Source organism: Odontesthes bonariensis, chromosome 5 (genome assembly GCF_027942865.1).
Source record: "Odontesthes bonariensis isolate fOdoBon6 chromosome 5, fOdoBon6.hap1, whole genome shotgun sequence".
Taxonomy (NCBI): Eukaryota; Metazoa; Chordata; class Actinopteri; order Atheriniformes; family Atherinopsidae; genus Odontesthes; species Odontesthes bonariensis.
Window position 1 is genome coordinate 12,515,830 of NC_134510.1, and position 20,649 is coordinate 12,536,478.

At 47.1% G+C, this 20,649-nt stretch overlaps 31 non-coding genes across 31 annotated transcripts; 13 read left to right on the forward strand and 18 right to left on the reverse strand.

The window, feature by feature from the left end:
• Nucleotides 1-237: 237 nt before the first annotated feature.
• Nucleotides 238-309, forward strand: trnad-guc (transfer RNA aspartic acid (anticodon GUC)). Its single transcript has one exon. It is a non-coding gene; the product is annotated as a tRNA-Asp (tRNA).
• Nucleotides 310-802: 493 nt separating this feature from the next.
• trnal-aag (transfer RNA leucine (anticodon AAG)) lies at nucleotides 803-885 on the reverse strand. The gene has a single exon. It is a non-coding gene; the product is annotated as a tRNA-Leu (tRNA).
• Nucleotides 886-2,033: 1,148 nt separating this feature from the next.
• trnad-guc (transfer RNA aspartic acid (anticodon GUC)) lies at nucleotides 2,034-2,105 on the forward strand. The gene has a single exon. It is a non-coding gene; the product is annotated as a tRNA-Asp (tRNA).
• Nucleotides 2,106-2,597: 492 nt separating this feature from the next.
• Nucleotides 2,598-2,680, reverse strand: trnal-aag (transfer RNA leucine (anticodon AAG)). Its single transcript has one exon. It is a non-coding gene; the product is annotated as a tRNA-Leu (tRNA).
• Nucleotides 2,681-4,393: 1,713 nt separating this feature from the next.
• On the reverse strand, nucleotides 4,394-4,476 carry trnal-cag (transfer RNA leucine (anticodon CAG)). The gene has a single exon. It is a non-coding gene; the product is annotated as a tRNA-Leu (tRNA).
• Nucleotides 4,477-4,726: 250 nt separating this feature from the next.
• trnad-guc (transfer RNA aspartic acid (anticodon GUC)) lies at nucleotides 4,727-4,798 on the forward strand. Its single transcript has one exon. It is a non-coding gene; the product is annotated as a tRNA-Asp (tRNA).
• A 493-nt stretch (nucleotides 4,799-5,291) lies between these two features.
• Nucleotides 5,292-5,374, reverse strand: trnal-cag (transfer RNA leucine (anticodon CAG)). Its single transcript has one exon. It is a non-coding gene; the product is annotated as a tRNA-Leu (tRNA).
• Nucleotides 5,375-6,189: 815 nt separating this feature from the next.
• On the reverse strand, nucleotides 6,190-6,272 carry trnal-cag (transfer RNA leucine (anticodon CAG)). Its single transcript has one exon. It is a non-coding gene; the product is annotated as a tRNA-Leu (tRNA).
• Nucleotides 6,273-6,522: 250 nt separating this feature from the next.
• Nucleotides 6,523-6,594, forward strand: trnad-guc (transfer RNA aspartic acid (anticodon GUC)). Its single transcript has one exon. It is a non-coding gene; the product is annotated as a tRNA-Asp (tRNA).
• A 492-nt stretch (nucleotides 6,595-7,086) lies between these two features.
• trnal-aag (transfer RNA leucine (anticodon AAG)) lies at nucleotides 7,087-7,169 on the reverse strand. Its single transcript has one exon. It is a non-coding gene; the product is annotated as a tRNA-Leu (tRNA).
• An 815-nt stretch (nucleotides 7,170-7,984) lies between these two features.
• Nucleotides 7,985-8,067, reverse strand: trnal-cag (transfer RNA leucine (anticodon CAG)). The gene has a single exon. It is a non-coding gene; the product is annotated as a tRNA-Leu (tRNA).
• A 1,713-nt stretch (nucleotides 8,068-9,780) lies between these two features.
• On the reverse strand, nucleotides 9,781-9,863 carry trnal-cag (transfer RNA leucine (anticodon CAG)). Its single transcript has one exon. It is a non-coding gene; the product is annotated as a tRNA-Leu (tRNA).
• Nucleotides 9,864-10,112: 249 nt separating this feature from the next.
• On the forward strand, nucleotides 10,113-10,184 carry trnad-guc (transfer RNA aspartic acid (anticodon GUC)). Its single transcript has one exon. It is a non-coding gene; the product is annotated as a tRNA-Asp (tRNA).
• A 493-nt stretch (nucleotides 10,185-10,677) lies between these two features.
• trnal-cag (transfer RNA leucine (anticodon CAG)) lies at nucleotides 10,678-10,760 on the reverse strand. Its single transcript has one exon. It is a non-coding gene; the product is annotated as a tRNA-Leu (tRNA).
• A 250-nt stretch (nucleotides 10,761-11,010) lies between these two features.
• Nucleotides 11,011-11,082, forward strand: trnad-guc (transfer RNA aspartic acid (anticodon GUC)). The gene has a single exon. It is a non-coding gene; the product is annotated as a tRNA-Asp (tRNA).
• Nucleotides 11,083-11,575: 493 nt separating this feature from the next.
• On the reverse strand, nucleotides 11,576-11,658 carry trnal-aag (transfer RNA leucine (anticodon AAG)). The gene has a single exon. It is a non-coding gene; the product is annotated as a tRNA-Leu (tRNA).
• Nucleotides 11,659-11,908: 250 nt separating this feature from the next.
• trnad-guc (transfer RNA aspartic acid (anticodon GUC)) lies at nucleotides 11,909-11,980 on the forward strand. Its single transcript has one exon. It is a non-coding gene; the product is annotated as a tRNA-Asp (tRNA).
• A 493-nt stretch (nucleotides 11,981-12,473) lies between these two features.
• trnal-cag (transfer RNA leucine (anticodon CAG)) lies at nucleotides 12,474-12,556 on the reverse strand. Its single transcript has one exon. It is a non-coding gene; the product is annotated as a tRNA-Leu (tRNA).
• A 250-nt stretch (nucleotides 12,557-12,806) lies between these two features.
• Nucleotides 12,807-12,878, forward strand: trnad-guc (transfer RNA aspartic acid (anticodon GUC)). Its single transcript has one exon. It is a non-coding gene; the product is annotated as a tRNA-Asp (tRNA).
• Nucleotides 12,879-13,371: 493 nt separating this feature from the next.
• On the reverse strand, nucleotides 13,372-13,454 carry trnal-cag (transfer RNA leucine (anticodon CAG)). Its single transcript has one exon. It is a non-coding gene; the product is annotated as a tRNA-Leu (tRNA).
• A 250-nt stretch (nucleotides 13,455-13,704) lies between these two features.
• On the forward strand, nucleotides 13,705-13,776 carry trnad-guc (transfer RNA aspartic acid (anticodon GUC)). Its single transcript has one exon. It is a non-coding gene; the product is annotated as a tRNA-Asp (tRNA).
• Nucleotides 13,777-14,269: 493 nt separating this feature from the next.
• Nucleotides 14,270-14,352, reverse strand: trnal-aag (transfer RNA leucine (anticodon AAG)). Its single transcript has one exon. It is a non-coding gene; the product is annotated as a tRNA-Leu (tRNA).
• Nucleotides 14,353-15,500: 1,148 nt separating this feature from the next.
• Nucleotides 15,501-15,572, forward strand: trnad-guc (transfer RNA aspartic acid (anticodon GUC)). The gene has a single exon. It is a non-coding gene; the product is annotated as a tRNA-Asp (tRNA).
• Nucleotides 15,573-16,064: 492 nt separating this feature from the next.
• trnal-aag (transfer RNA leucine (anticodon AAG)) lies at nucleotides 16,065-16,147 on the reverse strand. Its single transcript has one exon. It is a non-coding gene; the product is annotated as a tRNA-Leu (tRNA).
• Nucleotides 16,148-16,962: 815 nt separating this feature from the next.
• trnal-cag (transfer RNA leucine (anticodon CAG)) lies at nucleotides 16,963-17,045 on the reverse strand. Its single transcript has one exon. It is a non-coding gene; the product is annotated as a tRNA-Leu (tRNA).
• A 250-nt stretch (nucleotides 17,046-17,295) lies between these two features.
• trnad-guc (transfer RNA aspartic acid (anticodon GUC)) lies at nucleotides 17,296-17,367 on the forward strand. The gene has a single exon. It is a non-coding gene; the product is annotated as a tRNA-Asp (tRNA).
• Nucleotides 17,368-17,860: 493 nt separating this feature from the next.
• On the reverse strand, nucleotides 17,861-17,943 carry trnal-cag (transfer RNA leucine (anticodon CAG)). The gene has a single exon. It is a non-coding gene; the product is annotated as a tRNA-Leu (tRNA).
• A 250-nt stretch (nucleotides 17,944-18,193) lies between these two features.
• On the forward strand, nucleotides 18,194-18,265 carry trnad-guc (transfer RNA aspartic acid (anticodon GUC)). The gene has a single exon. It is a non-coding gene; the product is annotated as a tRNA-Asp (tRNA).
• Nucleotides 18,266-18,758: 493 nt separating this feature from the next.
• trnal-aag (transfer RNA leucine (anticodon AAG)) lies at nucleotides 18,759-18,841 on the reverse strand. The gene has a single exon. It is a non-coding gene; the product is annotated as a tRNA-Leu (tRNA).
• Nucleotides 18,842-19,989: 1,148 nt separating this feature from the next.
• Nucleotides 19,990-20,061, forward strand: trnad-guc (transfer RNA aspartic acid (anticodon GUC)). The gene has a single exon. It is a non-coding gene; the product is annotated as a tRNA-Asp (tRNA).
• Nucleotides 20,062-20,553: 492 nt separating this feature from the next.
• trnal-aag (transfer RNA leucine (anticodon AAG)) lies at nucleotides 20,554-20,636 on the reverse strand. The gene has a single exon. It is a non-coding gene; the product is annotated as a tRNA-Leu (tRNA).
• Nucleotides 20,637-20,649: the final 13 nt, after the last annotated feature.

Sequence of the window (20,649 nt, forward strand, 5' to 3'; positions counted from 1 at the left end):
ATTGGATGACACTGTCGGCGGGCCCAGGCATCATTCCAGCGAATATGTGGGTCTGCGTTGTGTTCGTGTTGAAGGGGAATATTGACGAGGCATGCAGCTTCATGGAAGACTCTCCTTCTGAGTAATGGGACTGTGATAGCAATTTTCCTGCACCTTGAAACGGGACACCAAAATCTTATTTCACTCCTTGGCGATAGTTGTCTTTTCGTCTGACGACTGTGTCAGGCACACAGAAATTCCTCGTTAGTATAATGGACAGTATCTCCGCCTGTCACGCGGAAGATCGGGGTTCGATTCCCCGACGGGGAGAGCTTGGTCTTTTATCAGCTGCCTGCTACCAAGTGATGATTGCTTTGATACTCTCACCCATCTTCGGCCTAAATGTCAATAGCCCCCTTCAAATAGCCTAACATGATGCCAGGTTTCTTCGGTCAAAAGCCCTTTCCCGTTTACTATGGTGTTAAGTGCAAACCAAGACCTTATAATCAACAATGTGCCTTTTGCTAATGATTCTGTCCTGCCCAAAGCACTGTAGAAGGTTGTGACAACACAGCTTGTTGAGCCGTGGTCAGAAGATTCTCATGCAACAAGTGTCTTGGCTGTTGTTTAACAGGGCTCCTGAGGCAAAGAAATAGTAGGCATAGCATTTGGAAGCAAGAACTCTTCGGAGGTAAAGCGGCCACAATAATCTTTAAACAAGATGATGCAGTGGCAGAATAGCAATACGACATGGTATTGCTAAGCAAGGAGTAAACTTGGGTTGCCTTGCCAGTGAAAATGGTTCTCTAGGAGAAGTCTGCAATGTCAGAAGTGGGATTTGAACCCACGCCTCCAGGGGAGACTGCGACCTTAACGCAGCGCCTTAGACCGCTCGGCCATCCTGACTACTAAAAGGAATATTTGACGACACTGTTGGCGGGCCCAGGCATCATTCCAGCGAATATGTGGGTCTGCGTTATGTTCGTGTTGAAGGGGAATATTGACGAGGCATGCAGCTTCATGGAAGACTCTCCTTCTGAGTGATGGGACTGTGATAGCAATTTTCCTGCACCTTGAAAGGGGACACCAAAATCTTATTTCACTCCTTGGCGATAGTTGTCTTTTCGTCTGACGACTGTGTCAGGCACACAGAAATTCCTCGTTAGTATAATGGACAGTATCTCCGCCTGTCACGCGGAAGATCGGGGTTCGATTCCCCGAGGGGGAGAGCTTGGTCTTTTATCAGCTGCCTGCCACCAAGTGATGATTGCTTTGATACTCTCACCCATCTTCGGCCTAAATGTCAATAGCCCCCTTCAAATAGCCTAACATGATGCCAGGTTTCTTCGGTCAAAAGCCCTTTCCCGTTTACTATGGTGTTAAGTGCAAACCAAGACCTTATAATCAACAATGTGCCTTTTGCTAATGATTCTGTCCTGCCCAAAGCACTGTAGAAGGTTGTGACAACACAGCTTGTTGAGCAGTGGTCAGAAGATTCTCATGCAACAAGTGTCTTGGCTGTTGTTTAACAGGGCTCCTGAGGCAAACAAATAGTAGGCATAGCATTTGGAAGCAAGAACTCTTCGGAGGTAAAGCGGCCACAATAATCTTTAAACAAGATGATGCAGTGGCAGAATAGCAATACGACATGGTATTGCTAAGCAAGGAGTAAACTTGGGTTGCCTTGCCAGTGAAAATGTTTCTCTAGGAGAAGTCTGCAATGTCAGAAGTGGGATTTGAACCCACGCCTCCAGGGGAGACTGCGACCTGAACGCAGCTCCTTAGACCGCTCGGCCATCCTGACTACTAAAAGGAATATTGGATGACACTGTCGGCGGGCCCAGGCATCATTCCAGCGAATATGTGGGTCTGCGTTGTGTTCGTGTTGAAGGGGAATATTGACGAGGCATGCAGCTTCATGGAAGACTCTCCTTCTGAGTAATGGGACTGTGATAGCAATTTTCCTGCACCTTGAAACGGGACACCAAAATCTTATTTCACTCCTTGGCGATAGTTGTCTTTTCGTCTGACGACTGTGTCAGCCACACAGAAATTCCTCGTTAGTATAATGGACAGTATCTCCGCCTGTCACGCGGAAGATCGGGGTTCGATTCCCCGACGGGGAGAGCTTGGTCTTTTATCAGCTGCCTGCCACCAAGTGATGATTGTTTTGATACTCTCACCCATCTTCGGCCTAAATGTCAATAGCCCCCTTCAAATAGCCTAACATGAGGCCAGGTTGCTTTGGTCAAAAGCCCTTTCCCCTTTACTATGGTGTTAAGTGCAAACCAAGACCTTATAATCAACAATGTGCTTTTGCTAATGATTCTGTCCTGCCCAAAGCACTGTAAAAGGTTGTGACAACACAGCTTGTTGAGCAGTGGTCAGAAGATTCTCATGCAACAAGTGTCTTGGCTGTTGTTTAACAGGGCTCCTGAGGCAAACAAAAAGTAGGCATAGCATTTGGAAGCAAGAACTCTTCGGAGGTAAAGCGGCCACAATAATCTTTAAACAAGATGATGCATTGGCAGAATAGCAATACGACATGGTATTGCTAAGCAAGGAGTAAACTTGGGTTGCCTTGCCAGTGAAAATGGTTCTGTAGGAGAAGTCTGCAATGTCAGAAGTGGGATTTGAACCCACGCCTCCAGGGGAGACTGCGACCTTAACGCAGCGCCTTAGACCGCTCGGCCATCCTGACTACTAAAAGGAATATTTGACGACACTGTCGGCGGGCCCAGGCATCATTCCAGCGAATATGTGGGTCTGCGTTGTGTTCGTGTTGAAGGGGAATATTGACGAGGCATGCAGCTTCATGGAAGACTCTCCTTCTGAGTGATGGGACTGTGATAGCAATTTTCCTGCACCTTGAAAGGGGACACCAAAATCTTATTTCACTCCTTGGCGATAGTTGTCTTTTCATCTGACGACTGTGTCAGTCACACAGAAATTCCTCGTTAGTGTAATGGACAGTATCTCCGCCTGTCATGCGGAAGATCGGGGTTCGATTCCCCGAGGGGTAGAGCTTGGTCTTTTATCAGCTGCCTGCCACCAAGTGATGATTGCTTTGATACTCTCACCCATCTTCGGCCTAAATGTCAATAGCCCCCTACAAATAGCCTAACATGATGCCAGGTTTCTTCGGTCAAAAGCCCTTTCCCGTTTACTATGGTGTTAAGTGCAAACCAAGACCTTATAATCAACAATGTGCCTTTTGCTAATGATTCTGTCCTGCCCAAAGCACTGTAGAAGGTTGTGACAACACAGCTTGTTGAGTAGTGGTCAGAAGATTCTCATGCAACAAGTGTCTTGGCTGTTGTTTAACAGGGCTCCTGAGGCAAACAAATAGTAGGCATAGCATTTGGAAGCAAGAACTCTTTGGAGGTAAAGCGGCCACAATAATCTTTAAACAAGATGATGCAGTGGCAGAATAGCAATACGACATGGTATTGCTAAGCAAGGAGTAAACTTGGGTTGCCTTGCCAGTGAAAATGTTTCTCTAGGAGAAGTCTGCAATGTCAGAAGTGGGATTTGAACCCACGCCTCCAGGTGAGACTGCGACCTGAACGCAGCGCCTTAGACCGCTCGGCCATCCTGACTACGAAAAGGAATATTTGACGACACTGTCGGCGGGCCCAGGCATCATTCCAGCGAATATGTGGGTCTGCGTTGTGTTCGTGTTGAAGGGGAATATTGACGAGGCATGCAGCTTCATGGAAGACTCTCCTTCTGAGTAATGGGACTGTGATAGCAATTTTCCTGCACCTTGAAACGGGACACCAAAATCTTATTTCACTCCTTGGCGATAGTTGTCTTTTCGTCTGACGACTGTGTCAGTCACACAGAAATTCCTCGTTAGTATAATGGACAGTATCTCCGCCTGTCATGCGGAAGATGGGGGTTCGATTCCCCGAGGGGTAGAGCTTGGTCTTTTATCAGCTGCCTGCCACCAAGTGATGATTGCTTTGATACTCTCACCCATCTTCGGCCTAAATGTCAATAGCCCCCTTCAAATAGCCTAACATGATGCCAGGTTTCTTCGGTCAAAAGCCCTTTCCCGTTTACTATGGTGTTAAGTGCAAACCAAGACCTTATAATCAACAATGTGCCTTTTGCTAATGATTCTGTCCTGCCCAAAGCACTGTAGAAGGTTGTGACAACACAGCTTGTTGAGCAGTGATCAGAAGATTCTCATGCAACAAGTGTCTTGGCTGTTGTTTAACAGGGCTCCTGAGGCAAACAAATAGTAGGCATAGCATTTGGAAGCAAGAACTCTTCGGAGGTAAAGCGGCCACAATAATGTTTAAACAAGATGATGCAGTGGCAGAATAGCAATACGACATGGTATTGCTAAGCAAGGAGTAAACTTGGGTTGCCTTGCCAGTGAAAATGTTTCTCTAGGAGAAGTCTGCAATGTCAGAAGTGGGATTTGAACCCACGCCTCCAGGGGAGACTGCGACCTGAACGCAGCGCCTTAGACCGCTCGGCCATCCTGACGACTAAAAGGAATATTTGACGACACTGTCGGCGGGCCCAGGCATCATTCCAGCGAATATGTGGGTCTGCGTTGTGTTCGTGTTGAAGGGGAATATTGACGAGGCATGCAGCTTCATGGAAGACTCTCCTTCTGAGTGATGGGACTGTGATAGCAATTTTCCTGCACCTTGAAAGGGGAAACCAAAATCTTATTTCACTCCTTGGCGATAGTTGTCTTTTCGTCTGACGACTGTGTCAGGCGCACAGAAATTCCTCGTTAGTATAATGGACAGTATCTCCGCCTGTCACGCGGAAGATCGGGGTTCGATTCCCCGACGGGGAGAGCTTGGTCTTTTATCAGCTGCCTGCCACCAAGTGATGATTGCTTTGATACTCTCACCCATCTTCGGCCTAACTGTCAATAGCCCCCTTCAAATAGCCTAACATGATGCCAGGTTTCTTCGGTCAAAAGCCCTTTCCCGTTTACTATGGTGTTAAGTGCAAACCAAGACCTTATAATCAACAATGTGCCTTTTGCTAATGATTCTGTCCTGCCCAAAGCACTGTAGAAGGTTGTGACAACACAGCTTGTTGAGTAGTGGTCAGAAGATTCTCATGCAACAAGTGTCTTGGCTGTTGTTTAACAGGGCTCCTGAGGCAAACAAATAGTAGGCATAGCATTTGGAAGCAAGAACTCTTTGGAGGTAAAGCGGCCACAATAATCTTTAAACAAGATGATGCAGTGGCAGAATAGCAATACGACATGGTATTGCTAAGCAAGGAGTAAACTTGGGTTGCCTTGCCAGTGAAAATGTTTCTCTAGGAGAAGTCTGCAATGTCAGAAGTGGGATTTGAACCCACGCCTCCAGGGGAGACTGCGACCTGAACGCAGCGCCTTAGACCGCTCGGCCATCCTGACTACGAAAAGGAATATTGGATGACACTGTCGGCGGTCCCAGGCATCATTCCAGCGAATATGTGGGTCTGCGTTGTGTTCGTGTTGAAGGGGAATATTGACGAGGCATGCAGCTTCATGGAAGACTCTCCTTCTGAGTAATGGGACTGTGATAGCAATTTTCCTGCACCTTGAAACGGGACACAAAAATCTTATTTCACTCCTTGGCGATAGTTGTCTTTTCGTCTGACGACTGTGTCAGGCACACAGAAATTCCTCGTTAGTATAATGGACAGTATCTCCGCCTGTCACGCGGAAGATCGGGGTTCGTTTCCCTGACGGGGAGAGCTTGGTCTTTTATCAGCTGCCTGCCACCAAGTGATGATTGCTTTGATACTCTCACCCATCTTCGGCCTAAATGTCAATAGCCCCCTTCAAATAGCCTAACATGATGCCAGGTTTCTTCGGTCAAAAGCCCTTTCCCGTTTACTATGGTGTTAAGTGCAAACCAAGACCTTATAATCAACAATGTGCCTTTTGCTAATGATTCTGTCCTGCCCAAAGCACTGTAGAAGGTTGTGACAACACAGCTTGTTGAGCAGTGATCAGAAGATTCTCATGCAACAAGTGTCTTGGCTGTTGTTTAACAGGGCTCCTGAGGCAAACAAATAGTAGGCATAGCATTTGGAAGCAAGAACTCTTCGGAGGTAAAGCGGCCACAATAATGTTTAAACAAGATGATGCAGTGGCAGAATAGCAATACGACATGGTATTGCTAAGCAAGGAGTAAACTTGGGTTGCCTTGCCAGTGAAAATGTTTCTCTAGGAGAAGTCTGCAATGTCAGAAGTGGGATTTGAACCCACGCCTCCAGGGGAGACTGCGACCTGAACGCAGCGCCTTAGACCGCTCGGCCATCCTGACTACGAAAAGGAATATTGGATGACACTGTCGGCGGTCCCAGGCATCATTCCAGCGAATATGTGGGTCTGCGTTGTGTTCGTGTTGAAGGGGAATATTGACGAGGCATGCAGCTTCATGGAAGACTCTCCTTCTGAGTAATGGGACTGTGATAGCAATTTTCCTGCACCTTGAAACGGGACACCAAAATCTTATTTCACTCCTTGGCGATAGTTGTCTTTTCGTCTGACGACTGTGTCAGGCACACAGAAATTCCTCGTTAGTATAATGGACAGTATCTCCGCCTGTCACGCGGAAGATCGGGGTTCGATTCCCCGACGGGGAGAGCTTGGTCTTTTATCAGCTGCCTGCCACCAAGTGATGATTGTTTTGATACTCTCACCCATCTTCGGTCTAAATGTCAATAGCCCCCTTCAAATAGCCTAACATGAGGCCAGGTTGCTTTGGTCAAAAGCCCTTTCCCGTTTACTATGGTGTTAAGTGCAAACCAAGACCTTATAATCAACAATGTGCTTTTCCTAATGATTCTGTCCTGCCCAAAGCACTGTAGAAGGTTGTGACAACACAGCTTGTTGAGCAGTGGTCAGAAGATTCTCATGCAACAAGTGTCTTGGCTGTTGTTTAACAGGGCTCCTGAGGCAAACAAAAAGTAGGCATAGCATTTGGAAGCAAGAACTCTTCGGAGGTAAAGCGGCCACAATAATCTTTAAACAAGATGATGCAGTGGCAGAATAGCAATACGACATGGTATTGCTAAGCAAGGAGTAAACTTGGGTTGCCTTGCCAGTGAAAATGTTTCTGTAGGAGAAGTCTGCAATGTCAGAAGTGGGATTTGAACCCACGCCTCCAGGGGAGACTGCGACCTTAACGCAGCGCCTTAGACCGCTCGGCCATCCTGACTACTAAAAGGAATATTTGACGACACTGTCGGCGGGCCCAGGCATCATTCCAGCGAATATGTGGGTCTGCGTTGTGTTCGTGTTGAAGGGGAATATTGACGAGGCATGCAGCTTCATGGAAGACTCTCCTTCTGAGTGATGGGACTGTGATAGCAATTTTCCTGCACCTTGAAAGGGGAAACCAAAATCTTATTTCACTCCTTGGCGATAGTTGTCTTTTCGTCTGACGACTGTGTCAGTCACACAGAAATTCCTCGTTAGTATAATGGACAGTATCTCCGCCTGTCACGCGGAATATCGGGGTTTGATTCCCCGAGGGGGAGAGCTTGGTCTTTTATCAGCTGCCTGCCACCAAGTGATGATTGCTTTGATACTCTCACCCATCTTCGGCCTAAATGTCAATAGCCCCCTACAAATAGCCTAACATGATGCCAGGTTTCTTCGGTCAAAAGCCCTTTCCCGTTTACTATGGTGTTAAGTGCAAACCAAGACCTTATAATCAACAATGTGCCTTTTGCTAATGATTCTGTCCTGCCCAAAGCACTGTAGAAGGTTGTGACAACACAGCTTGTTGAGTAGTGGTCAGAAGATTCTCATGCAACAAGTGTCTTGGCTGTTGTTTAACAGGGCTCCTGAGGCAAACAAATAGTAGGCATAGCATTTGGAAGCAAGAACTCTTTGGAGGTAAAGCGGCCACAATAATCTTTAAACAAGATGATGCAGTGGCAGAATAGCAATACGACATGGTATTGCTAAGCAAGGAGTAAACTTGGGTTGCCTTGCCAGTGAAAATGTTTCTCTAGGAGAAGTCTGCAATGTCAGAAGTGGGATTTGAACCCACGCCTCCAGGGGAGACTGCGACCTGAACGCAGCGCCTTAGACCGCTCGGCCATCCTGACTACGAAAAGGAATATTTGACGACACTGTCGGCGGGCCCAGGCATCATTCCAGCGAATATGTGGGTCTGCGTTGTGTTCGTGTTGAAGGGGAATATTGACGAGGCATGCAGCTTCATGGAAGACTCTCCTTCTGAGTAATGGGACTGTGATAGCAATTTTCCTGCACCTTGAAACGGGACACCAAAATCTTATTTCACTCCTTGGCGATAGTTGTCTTTTCGTCTGACGACTGTGTCAGTCACACAGAAATTCCTCGTTAGTATAATGGACAGTATCTCCGCCTGTCATGCGGAAGATGGGGGTTCGATTCCCCGAGGGGTAGAGCTTGGTCTTTTATCAGCTGCCTGCCACCAAGTGATGATTGCTTTGATACTCTCACCCATCTTCGGCCTAAATGTCAATAGCCCCCTTCAAATAGCCTAACATGATGCCAGGTTTCTTCGGTCAAAAGCCCTTTCCCGTTTACTATGGTGTTAAGTGCAAACCAAGACCTTATAATCAACAATGTGCCTTTTGCTAATGATTCTGTCCTGCCCAAAGCACTGTAGAAGGTTGTGACAACACAGCTTGTTGAGCAGTGATCAGAAGATTCTCATGCAACAAGTGTCTTGGCTGTTGTTTAACAGGGCTCCTGAGGCAAACAAATAGTAGGCATAGCATTTGGAAGCAAGAACTCTTCGGAGGTAAAGCGGCCACAATAATGTTTAAACAAGATGATGCAGTGGCAGAATAGCAATACGACATGGTATTGCTAAGCAAGGAGTAAACTTGGGTTGCCTTGCCAGTGAAAATGTTTCTCTAGGAGAAGTCTGCAATGTCAGAAGTGGGATTTGAACCCACGCCTCCAGGGGAGACTGCGACCTGAACGCAGCTCCTTAGACCGCTCGGCCATCCTGACGACTAAAAGGAATATTTGACGACACTGTCGGCGGGCCCAGGCATCATTCCAGCGAATATGTGGGTCTGCGTTGTGTTCGTGTTGAAGGGGAATATTGACGAGGCATGCAGCTTCATGGAAGACTCTCCTTCTGAGTGATGGGACTGTGATAGCAATTTTCCTGCACCTTGAAAGGGGAAACCAAAATCTTATTTCACTCCTTGGCGATAGTTGTCTTTTCGTCTGACGACTGTGTCAGTCACACAGAAATTCCTCGTTAGTATAATGGACAGTATCTCCGCCTGTCACGCGGAATATCGGGGTTTGATTCCCCGAGGGGGAGAGCTTGGTCTTTTATCAGCTGCCTGCCACCAAGTGATGATTGCTTTGATACTCTCACCCATCTTCGGCCTAAATGTCAATAGCCCCCTTCAAATAGCCTAACATGATGCCAGGTTTCTTCGGTCAAAAGCCCTTTCCCGTTTACTATGGTGTTAAGTGCAAACCAAGACCTTATAATCAACAATGTGCCTTTTGCTAATGATTCTGTCCTGCCCAAAGCACTGTAGAAGGTTGTGACAACACAGCTTGTTGAGCAGTGATCAGAAGATTCTCATGCAACAAGTGTCTTGGCTGTTGTTTAACAGGGCTCCTGAGGCAAACAAATAGTAGGCATAGCATTTGGAAGCAAGAACTCTTCGGAGGTAAAGCGGCCACAATAATGTTTAAACAAGATGATGCAGTGGCAGAATAGCAATACGACATGGTATTGCTAAGCAAGGAGTAAACTTGGGTTGCCTTGCCAGTGAAAATGTTTCTCTAGGAGAAGTCTGCAATGTCAGAAGTGGGATTTGAACCCACGCCTCCAGGGGAGACTGCGACCTGAACGCAGCGCCTTAGACCGCTCGGCCATCCTGACTACGAAAAGGAATATTGGATGACACTGTCGGCGGTCCCAGGCATCATTCCAGCGAATATGTGGGTCTGCGTTGTGTTCGTGTTGAAGGGGAATATTGACGAGGCATGCAGCTTCATGGAAGACTCTCCTTCTGAGTAATGGGACTGTGATAGCAATGTCCTGCACCTTGAAACGGGACACCAAAATCTTATTTCACTCCTTGGCGATAGTTGTCTTTTCGTCTGACGACTGTGTCAGGCACACAGAAATTCCTCGTTAGTATAATGGACAGTATCTCCGCCTGTCACGCGGAAGATCGGGGTTCGATTCCCCGACGGGGAGAGCTTGGTCTTTTATCAGCTGCCTGCCACCAAGTGATGATTGCTTTGATACTCTCACCCATCTTCGGCCTAAATGTCAATAGCCCCCTTCAAATAGCCTAACATGATGCCAGGTTTCTTCGGTCAAAAGCCCTTTCCCGTTTACTATGGTGTTAAGTGCAAACCAAGACCTTATAATCAACAATGTGCCTTTTGCTAATGATTCTGTCCTGCCCAAAGCACTGTAGAAGGTTGTGACAACACAGCTTGTTGAGCAGTGATCAGAAGATTCTCATGCAACAAGTGTCTTGGCTGTTGTTTAACAGGGCTCCTGAGGCAAACAAATAGTTGGCATAGCATTTGGAAGCAAGAACTCTTCGGAGGTAAAGCGGCCACAATAATGTTTAAACAAGATGATGCAGTGGCAGAATCGCAATACGACATGGTATTGCTAAGCAAGGAGTAAACTTGGGTTGCCTTGCCAGTGAAAATGTTTCTCTAGGAGAAGTCTGCAATGTCAGAAGTGGGATTTGAACCCACGCCTCCAAGGGAGACTGCGACCTGAACGCAGCGCCTTAGACCGCTCGGCCATCCTGACTACGAAAAGGAATATTGGATGACACTGTCGGCGGTCCCAGGCATCATTCCAGCGAATATGTGGGTCTGCGTTGTGTTCGTGTTGAAGGGGAATATTGACGAGGCATGCAGCTTCATGGAAGACTCTCCTTCTGAGTAATGGGACTGTGATAGCAATTTTCCTGCACCTTGAAACGGGACACCAAAATCTTATTTCACTCCTTGGCGATAGTTGTCTTTTCGTCTGACGACTGTGTCAGGCACACAGAAATTCCTCGTTAGTATAATGGACAGTATCTCCGCCTGTCACGCGGAAGATCGGGGTTCGATTCCCCGACGGGGAGAGCTTGGTCTTTTATCAGCTGCCTGCCACCAAGTGATGATTGCTTTGATACTCTCACCCATCTTCGGCCTAAATGTCAATAGCCCCCTTCAAATAGCCTAACATGATGCCAGGTTTCTTCGGTCAAAAGCCCTTTCCCGTTTACTATGGTGTTAAGTGCAAACCAAGACCTTATAATCAACAATGTGCCTTTTGCTAATGATTCTGTCCTGCCCAAAGCACTGTAGAAGGTTGTGACAACACAGCTTGTTGAGCAGTGGTCAGAAGATTCTCATGCAACAAGTGTCTTGGCTGTTGTTTAACAGGGCTCCTGAGGCAAACAAATAGTAGGCATAGCATTTGGAAGCAAGAACTCTTCGGAGGTAAAGCGGCCACAATAATCTTTAAACAAGATGATGCAGTGGCAGAATAGCAATACGACATGGTATTGCTAAGCAAGGAGTAAACTTGGGTTGCCTTGCCAGTGAAAATGGTTCTCTAGGAGAAGTCTGCAATGTCAGAAGTGGGATTTGAACCCACGCCTCCAGGGGAGACTGCGACCTTAACGCAGCGCCTTAGACCGCTCGGCCATCCTGACTACTAAAAGGAATATTGGACGACACTGTCGGCGGGCCCAGGCATCATTCCAGCGAATATGTGGGTCTGCGTTGTGTTCGTGTTGAAGGGGAATATTGACGAGGCATGCAGCTTCATGGAAGACTCTCCTTCTGAGTGATGGGACTGTGATAGCAATTTTCCTGCACCTTGAAAGGGGACACCAAAATCTTATCTCACTCCTTGGCGATAGTTGTCTTTTCATCTGACGACTGTATCAGTCACACAGAAATTCCTCGTTAGTATAATGGACAGTATCTCCGCCTGTCACGCGGAAGATCGGGGTTCGATTCCCCGACGGGGAGAGCTTGGTCTTTTATCAGCTGCCTGCCACCAAGTGATGATTGCTTTGATACTCTTACCCATCTTCGGCCTAAATGTCATTAGCCCTCTTCAAATAGCCTAACATGATGCCAGGTTTCTTCGGTCAAAAGCCCTTTCCCGTTTACTATGGTGTTAAGTGCAAACCAAGACCTTATAATCAACAATGTGCCTTTTGCTAATGATTCTGTCCTGCCCAAAGCACTGTAGAAGGTTGTGACAACACAGCTTGTTGAGCAGTGATCAGAAGATTCTCATGCAACAAGTGTCTTGGCTGTTGTTTAACAGGGCTCCTGAGGCAAACAAATAGTAGGCATAGCATTTGGAAGCAAGAACTCTTCGGAGGTAAAGCGGCCACAATAATGTTTAAACAAGATGATGCAGTGGCAGAATAGCAATACGACATGGTATTGCTAAGCAAGGAGTAAACTTGGGTTGCCTTGCCAGTGAAAATGTTTCTCTAGGAGAAGTCTGCAATGTCAGAAGTGGGATTTGAACCCACGCCTCCAGGGGAGACTGCGACCTGAACGCAGCGCCTTAGACCGCTCGGCCATCCTGACTACGAAAAGGAATATTGGATGACACTGTCGGCGGGCCCAGGCATCATTCCAGCGAATATGTGGGTCTGCGTTGTGTTCGTGTTGAAGGGGAATATTGACGAGGCATGCAGCTTCATGGAAGACTCTCCTTCTGAGTAATGGGACTGTGATAGCAATTTTCCTGCACCTTGAAACGGGACACCAAAATCTTATTTCACTCCTTGGCGATAGTTGTCTTTTCGTCTGACGACTGTGTCAGGCACACAGAAATTCCTCGTTAGTATAATGGACAGTATCTCCGCCTGTCACGCGGAAGATCGGGGTTCGATTCCCCGACGGGGAGAGCTTGGTCTTTTATCAGCTGCCTGCCACCAAGTGATGATTGCTTTGATACTCTCACCCATCTTCGGCCTAAATGTCAATAGCCCCCTTCAAATAGCCTAACATGATGCCAGGTTTCTTCGGTCAAAAGCCCTTTCCCGTTTACTATGGTGTTAAGTGCAAACCAAGACCTTATAATCAACAATGTGCCTTTTGCTAATGATTCTGTCCTGCCCAAAGCACTGTAGAAGGTTGTGACAACACAGCTTGTTGAGCCGTGGTCAGAAGATTCTCATGCAACAAGTGTCTTGGCTGTTGTTTAACAGGGCTCCTGAGGCAAAGAAATAGTAGGCATAGCATTTGGAAGCAAGAACTCTTCGGAGGTATAGCGGCCACAATAATGTTTAAACAAGATGATGCAGTGGCAGAATAGCAATACGACATGGTATTGCTAAGCAAGGAGTAAACTTGGGTTGCCTTGCCAGTGAAAATGTTTCTCTAGGAGAAGTCTGCAATGTCAGAAGTGGGATTTGAACCCACGCCTCCAGGGGAGACTGCGACCTGAACGCAGCGCCTTAGACCGCTCGGCCATCCTGACTACGAAAAGGAATATTGGATGACACTGTCGGCGGGCCCAGGCATCATTCCAGCGAATATGTGGGTCTGCGTTGTGTTCGTGTTGAAGGGGAATATTGACGAGGCATGCAGCTTCATGGAAGACTCTCCTTCTGAGTAATGGGACTGTGATAGCAATTTTCCTGCACCTTGAAACGGGACACCAAAATCTTATTTCACTCCTTGGCGATAGTTGTCTTTTCGTCTGACGACTGTGTCAGGCACACAGAAATTCCTCGTTAGTATAATGGACAGTATCTCCGCCTGTCACGCGGAAGATCGGGGTTCGATTCCCCGACGGGGAGAGCTTGGTCTTTTATCAGCTGCCTGCCACCAAGTGATGATTGCTTTGATACTCTCACCCATCTTCGGCCTAAATGTCAATAGCCCCCTTCAAATAGCCTAACATGATGCCAGGTTTCTTCGGTCAAAAGCCCTTTCCCGTTTACTATGGTGTTAAGTGCAAACCAAGACCTTATAATCAACAATGTGCCTTTTGCTAATGATTCTGTCCTGCCCAAAGCACTGTAGAAGGTTGTGACAACACAGCTTGTTGAGCCGTGGTCAGAAGATTCTCATGCAACAAGTGTCTTGGCTGTTGTTTAACAGGGCTCCTGAGGCAAAGAAATAGTAGGCATAGCATTTGGAAGCAAGAACTCTTCGGAGGTAAAGCGGCCACAATAATCTTTAAACAAGATGATGCAGTGGCAGAATAGCAATACGACATGGTATTGCTAAGCAAGGAGTAAACTTGGGTTGCCTTGCCAGTGAAAATGGTTCTCTAGGAGAAGTCTGCAATGTCAGAAGTGGGATTTGAACCCACGCCTCCAGGGGAGACTGCGACCTTAACGCAGCGCCTTAGACCGCTCGGCCATCCTGACTACTAAAAGGAATATTTGACGACACTGTTGGCGGGCCCAGGCATCATTCCAGCGAATATGTGGGTCTGCGTTATGTTCGTGTTGAAGGGGAATATTGACGAGGCATGCAGCTTCATGGAAGACTCTCCTTCTGAGTGATGGGACTGTGATAGCAATTTTCCTGCACCTTGAAAGGGGACACCAAAATCTTATTTCACTCCTTGGCGATAGTTGTCTTTTCGTCTGACGACTGTGTCAGTCACAGAGAAATTCCTCGTTAGTATAATGGACAGTATCTCCGCCTGTCACGTGGAAGATCGGGGTTCGATTCCCCGAGGGGGAGAGCTTGGTCTTTTATCAGCTGCCTGCCACCAAGTGATGATTGCTTTGATACTCTCACCCATCTTCGGCCTAAATGTCAATAGCCCCCTTCAAATAGCCTAACATGATGCCAGGTTTCTTCGGTCAAAAGCCCTTTCCCGTTTACTATGGTGTTAAGTGCAAACCAAGACCTTATAATCAACAATGTGCCTTTTGCTAATGATTCTGTCCTGCCCAAAGCACTGTAGAAGGTTGTGACAACACAGCTTGTTGAGCAGTGGTCAGAAGATTCTCATGCAACAAGTGTCTTGGCTGTTGTTTAACAGGGCTCCTGAGGCAAACAAATAGTAGGCATAGCATTTGGAAGCAAGAACTCTTCGGAGGTAAAGCGGCCACAATAATCTTTAAACAAGATGATGCAGTGGCAGAATAGCAATACGACATGGTATTGCTAAGCAAGGAGTAAACTTGGGTTGCCTTGCCAGTGAAAATGTTTCTCTAGGAGAAGTCTGCAATGTCAGAAGTGGGATTTGAACCCACGCCTCCAGGGGAGACTGCGACCTGAACGCAGCTCCTTAGACCGCTCGGCCATCCTGACTACTAAAAGGAATATTGGATGACACTGTCGGCGGGCCCAGGCATCATTCCAGCGAATATGTGGGTCTGCGTTGTGTTCGTGTTGAAGGGGAATATTGACGAGGCATGCAGCTTCATGGAAGACTCTCCTTCTGAGTAATGGGACTGTGATAGCAATTTTCCTGCACCTTGAAACGGGACACCAAAATCTTATTTCACTCCTTGGCGATAGTTGTCTTTTCGTCTGACGACTGTGTCAGCCACACAGAAATTCCTCGTTAGTATAATGGACAGTATCTCCGCCTGTCACGCGGAAGATCGGGGTTCGATTCCCCGACGGGGAGAGCTTGGTCTTTTATCAGCTGCCTGCCACCAAGTGATGATTGTTTTGATACTCTCACCCATCTTCGGCCTAAATGTCAATAGCCCCCTTCAAATAGCCTAACATGAGGCCAGGTTGCTTTGGTCAAAAGCCCTTTCCCCTTTACTATGGTGTTAAGTGCAAACCAAGACCTTATAATCAACAATGTGCTTTTGCTAATGATTCTGTCCTGCCCAAAGCACTGTAAAAGGTTGTGACAACACAGCTTGTTGAGCAGTGGTCAGAAGATTCTCATGCAACAAGTGTCTTGGCTGTTGTTTAACAGGGCTCCTGAGGCAAACAAAAAGTAGGCATAGCATTTGGAAGCAAGAACTCTTCGGAGGTAAAGCGGCCACAATAATCTTTAAACAAGATGATGCATTGGCAGAATAGCAATACGACATGGTATTGCTAAGCAAGGAGTAAACTTGGGTTGCCTTGCCAGTGAAAATGGTTCTGTAGGAGAAGTCTGCAATGTCAGAAGTGGGATTTGAACCCACGCCTCCAGGGGAGACTGCGACCTTAACGCAGCGCCTTAGACCGCTCGGCCATCCTGACTACTAAAAGGAATATTTGACGACACTGTCGGCGGGCCCAGGCATCATTCCAGCGAATATGTGGGTCTGCGTTGTGTTCGTGTTGAAGGGGAATATTGACGAGGCATGCAGCTTCATGGAAGACTCTCCTTCTGAGTGATGGGACTGTGATAGCAATTTTCCTGCACCTTGAAAGGGGACACCAAAATCTTATTTCACTCCTTGGCGATAGTTGTCTTTTCATCTGACGACTGTGTCAGTCACACAGAAATTCCTCGTTAGTGTAATGGACAGTATCTCCGCCTGTCACGCGGAAGATCGGGGTTCGATTCCCCGACGGGGAGAGCTTGGTCTTTTATCAGCTGCCTGCCACCAAGTGATGATTGCTTTGATACTCTTACCCATCTTCGGCCTAAATGTCATTAGCCCTCTTCAAATAGCCTAACATGATGCCAGGTTTCTTCGGTCAAAAGCCCTTTCCCGTTTACTATGGTGTTAAGTGCAAACCAAGACCTTATAATCAACAATGTGCCTTTTGCTAATGATTCTGTCCTGCCCAAAGCACTGTAGAAGGTTGTGACAACACAGCTTGTTGAGCAGTGATCAGAAGATTCTCATGCAACAAGTGTCTTGGCTGTTGTTTAACAGGGCTCCTGAGGCAAACAAATAGTAGGCATAGCATTTGGAAGCAAGAACTCTTCGGAGGTAAAGCGGCCACAATAATGTTTAAACAAGATGATGCAGTGGCAGAATAGCAATACGACATGGTATTGCTAAGCAAGGAGTAAACTTGGGTTGCCTTGCCAGTGAAAATGTTTCTCTAGGAGAAGTCTGCAATGTCAGAAGTGGGATTTGAACCCACGCCTCCAGGGGAGACTGCGACCTGAACGCAGCGCCTTAGACCGCTCGGCCATCCTGACTACGAAAAGGAATATTGGATGACACTGTCGGCGGGCCCAGGCATCATTCCAGCGAATATGTGGGTCTGCGTTGTGTTCGTGTTGAAGGGGAATATTGACGAGGCATGCAGCTTCATGGAAGACTCTCCTTCTGAGTAATGGGACTGTGATAGCAATTTTCCTGCACCTTGAAACGGGACACCAAAATCTTATTTCACTCCTTGGCGATAGTTGTCTTTTCGTCTGACGACTGTGTCAGGCACACAGAAATTCCTCGTTAGTATAATGGACAGTATCTCCGCCTGTCACGCGGAAGATCGGGGTTCGATTCCCCGACGGGGAGAGCTTGGTCTTTTATCAGCTGCCTGCCACCAAGTGATGATTGCTTTGATACTCTCACCCATCTTCGGCCTAAATGTCAATAGCCCCCTTCAAATAGCCTAACATGATGCCAGGTTTCTTCGGTCAAAAGCCCTTTCCCGTTTACTATGGTGTTAAGTGCAAACCAAGACCTTATAATCAACAATGTGCCTTTTGCTAATGATTCTGTCCTGCCCAAAGCACTGTAGAAGGTTGTGACAACACAGCTTGTTGAGCCGTGGTCAGAAGATTCTCATGCAACAAGTGTCTTGGCTGTTGTTTAACAGGGCTCCTGAGGCAAAGAAATAGTAGGCATAGCATTTGGAAGCAAGAACTCTTCGGAGGTAAAGCGGCCACAATAATGTTTAAACAAGATGATGCAGTGGCAGAATAGCAATACGACATGGTATTGCTAAGCAAGGAGTAAACTTGGGTTGCCTTGCCAGTGAAAATGTTTCTCTAGGAGAAGTCTGCAATGTCAGAAGTGGGATTTGAACCCACGCCTCCAGGGGAGACTGCGACCTGAACGCAGCGCCTTAGACCGCTCGGCCATCCTGACTACGAAAAGGAATATTGGATGACACTGTCGGCGGGCCCAGGCATCATTCCAGCGAATATGTGGGTCTGCGTTGTGTTCGTGTTGAAGGGGAATATTGACGAGGCATGCAGCTTCATGGAAGACTCTCCTTCTGAGTAATGGGACTGTGATAGCAATTTTCCTGCACCTTGAAACGGGACACCAAAATCTTATTTCACTCCTTGGCGATAGTTGTCTTTTCGTCTGACGACTGTGTCAGGCACACAGAAATTCCTCGTTAGTATAATGGACAGTATCTCCGCCTGTCACGCGGAAGATCGGGGTTCGATTCCCCGACGGGGAGAGCTTGGTCTTTTATCAGCTGCCTGCCACCAAGTGATGATTGCTTTGATACTCTCACCCATCTTCGGCCTAAATGTCAATAGCCCCCTTCAAATAGCCTAACATGATGCCAGGTTTCTTCGGTCAAAAGCCCTTTCCCGTTTACTATGGTGTTAAGTGCAAACCAAGACCTTATAATCAACAATGTGCCTTTTGCTAATGATTCTGTCCTGCCCAAAGCACTGTAGAAGGTTGTGACAACACAGCTTGTTGAGCCGTGGTCAGAAGATTCTCATGCAACAAGTGTCTTGGCTGTTGTTTAACAGGGCTCCTGAGGCAAAGAAATAGTAGGCATAGCATTTGGAAGCAAGAACTCTTCGGAGGTAAAGCGGCCACAATAATCTTTAAACAAGATGATGCAGTGGCAGAATAGCAATACGACATGGTATTGCTAAGCAAGGAGTAAACTTGGGTTGCCTTGCCAGTGAAAATGGTTCTCTAGGAGAAGTCTGCAATGTCAGAAGTGGGATTTGAACCCACGCCTCCAGGGGAGACTGCGACCTTAACGCAGCGCCTTAGACCGCTCGGCCATCCTGACTACTAAAAGGAATATTTGACGACACTGTTGGCGGGCCCAGGCATCATTCCAGCGAATATGTGGGTCTGCGTTATGTTCGTGTTGAAGGGGAATATTGACGAGGCATGCAGCTTCATGGAAGACTCTCCTTCTGAGTGATGGGACTGTGATAGCAATTTTCCTGCACCTTGAAAGGGGACACCAAAATCTTATTTCACTCCTTGGCGATAGTTGTCTTTTCGTCTGACGACTGTGTCAGTCACAGAGAAATTCCTCGTTAGTATAATGGACAGTATCTCCGCCTGTCACGTGGAAGATCGGGGTTCGATTCCCCGAGGGGGAGAGCTTGGTCTTTTATCAGCTGCCTGCCACCAAGTGATGATTGCTTTGATACTCTCACCCATCTTCGGCCTAAATGTCAATAGCCCCCTTCAAATAGCCTAACATGATGCCAGGTTTCTTCGGTCAAAAGCCCTTTCCCGTTTACTATGGTGTTAAGTGCAAACCAAGACCTTATAATCAACAATGTGCCTTTTGCTAATGATTCTGTCCTGCCCAAAGCACTGTAGAAGGTTGTGACAACACAGCTTGTTGAGCAGTGGTCAGAAGATTCTCATGCAACAAGTGTCTTGGCTGTTGTTTAACAGGGCTCCTGAGGCAAACAAATAGTAGGCATAGCATTTGGAAGCAAGAACTCTTCGGAGGTAAAGCGGCCACAATAATCTTTAAACAAGATGATGCAGTGGCAGAATAGCAATACGACATGGTATTGCTAAGCAAGGAGTAAACTTGGGTTGCCTTGCCAGTGAAAATGTTTCTCTAGGAGAAGTCTGCAATGTCAGAAGTGGGATTTGAACCCACGCCTCCAGGGGAGACTGCGACCTGAACGCAGCTCCTTAGACCGCTCGGCCATCCTGACTACTAAAAGGAATATTGGATGACACTGTCGGCGGGCCCAGGCATCATTCCAGCGAATATGTGGGTCTGCGTTGTGTTCGTGTTGAAGGGGAATATTGACGAGGCATGCAGCTTCATGGAAGACTCTCCTTCTGAGTAATGGGACTGTGATAGCAATTTTCCTGCACCTTGAAACGGGACACCAAAATCTTATTTCACTCCTTGGCGATAGTTGTCTTTTCGTCTGACGACTGTGTCAGCCACACAGAAATTCCTCGTTAGTATAATGGACAGTATCTCCGCCTGTCACGCGGAAGATCGGGGTTCGATTCCCCGACGGGGAGAGCTTGGTCTTTTATCAGCTGCCTGCCACCAAGTGATGATTGTTTTGATACTCTCACCCATCTTCGGCCTAAATGTCAATAGCCCCCTTCAAATAGCCTAACATGAGGCCAGGTTGCTTTGGTCAAAAGCCCTTTCCCCTTTACTATGGTGTTAAGTGCAAACCAAGACCTTATAATCAACAATGTGCTTTTGCTAATGATTCTGTCCTGCCCAAAGCACTGTAAAAGGTTGTGACAACACAGCTTGTTGAGCAGTGGTCAGAAGATTCTCATGCAACAAGTGTCTTGGCTGTTGTTTAACAGGGCTCCTGAGGCAAACAAAAAGTAGGCATAGCATTTGGAAGCAAGAACTCTTCGGAGGTAAAGCGGCCACAATAATCTTTAAACAAGATGATGCATTGGCAGAATAGCAATACGACATGGTATTGCTAAGCAAGGAGTAAACTTGGGTTGCCTTGCCAGTGAAAATGGTTCTGTAGGAGAAGTCTGCAATGTCAGAAGTGGGATTTGAACCCACGCCTCCAGGGGAGACTGCGACCTTAACGCAGCGCCTTAGACCGCTCGGCCATCCTGACTACTAAAAGGAAT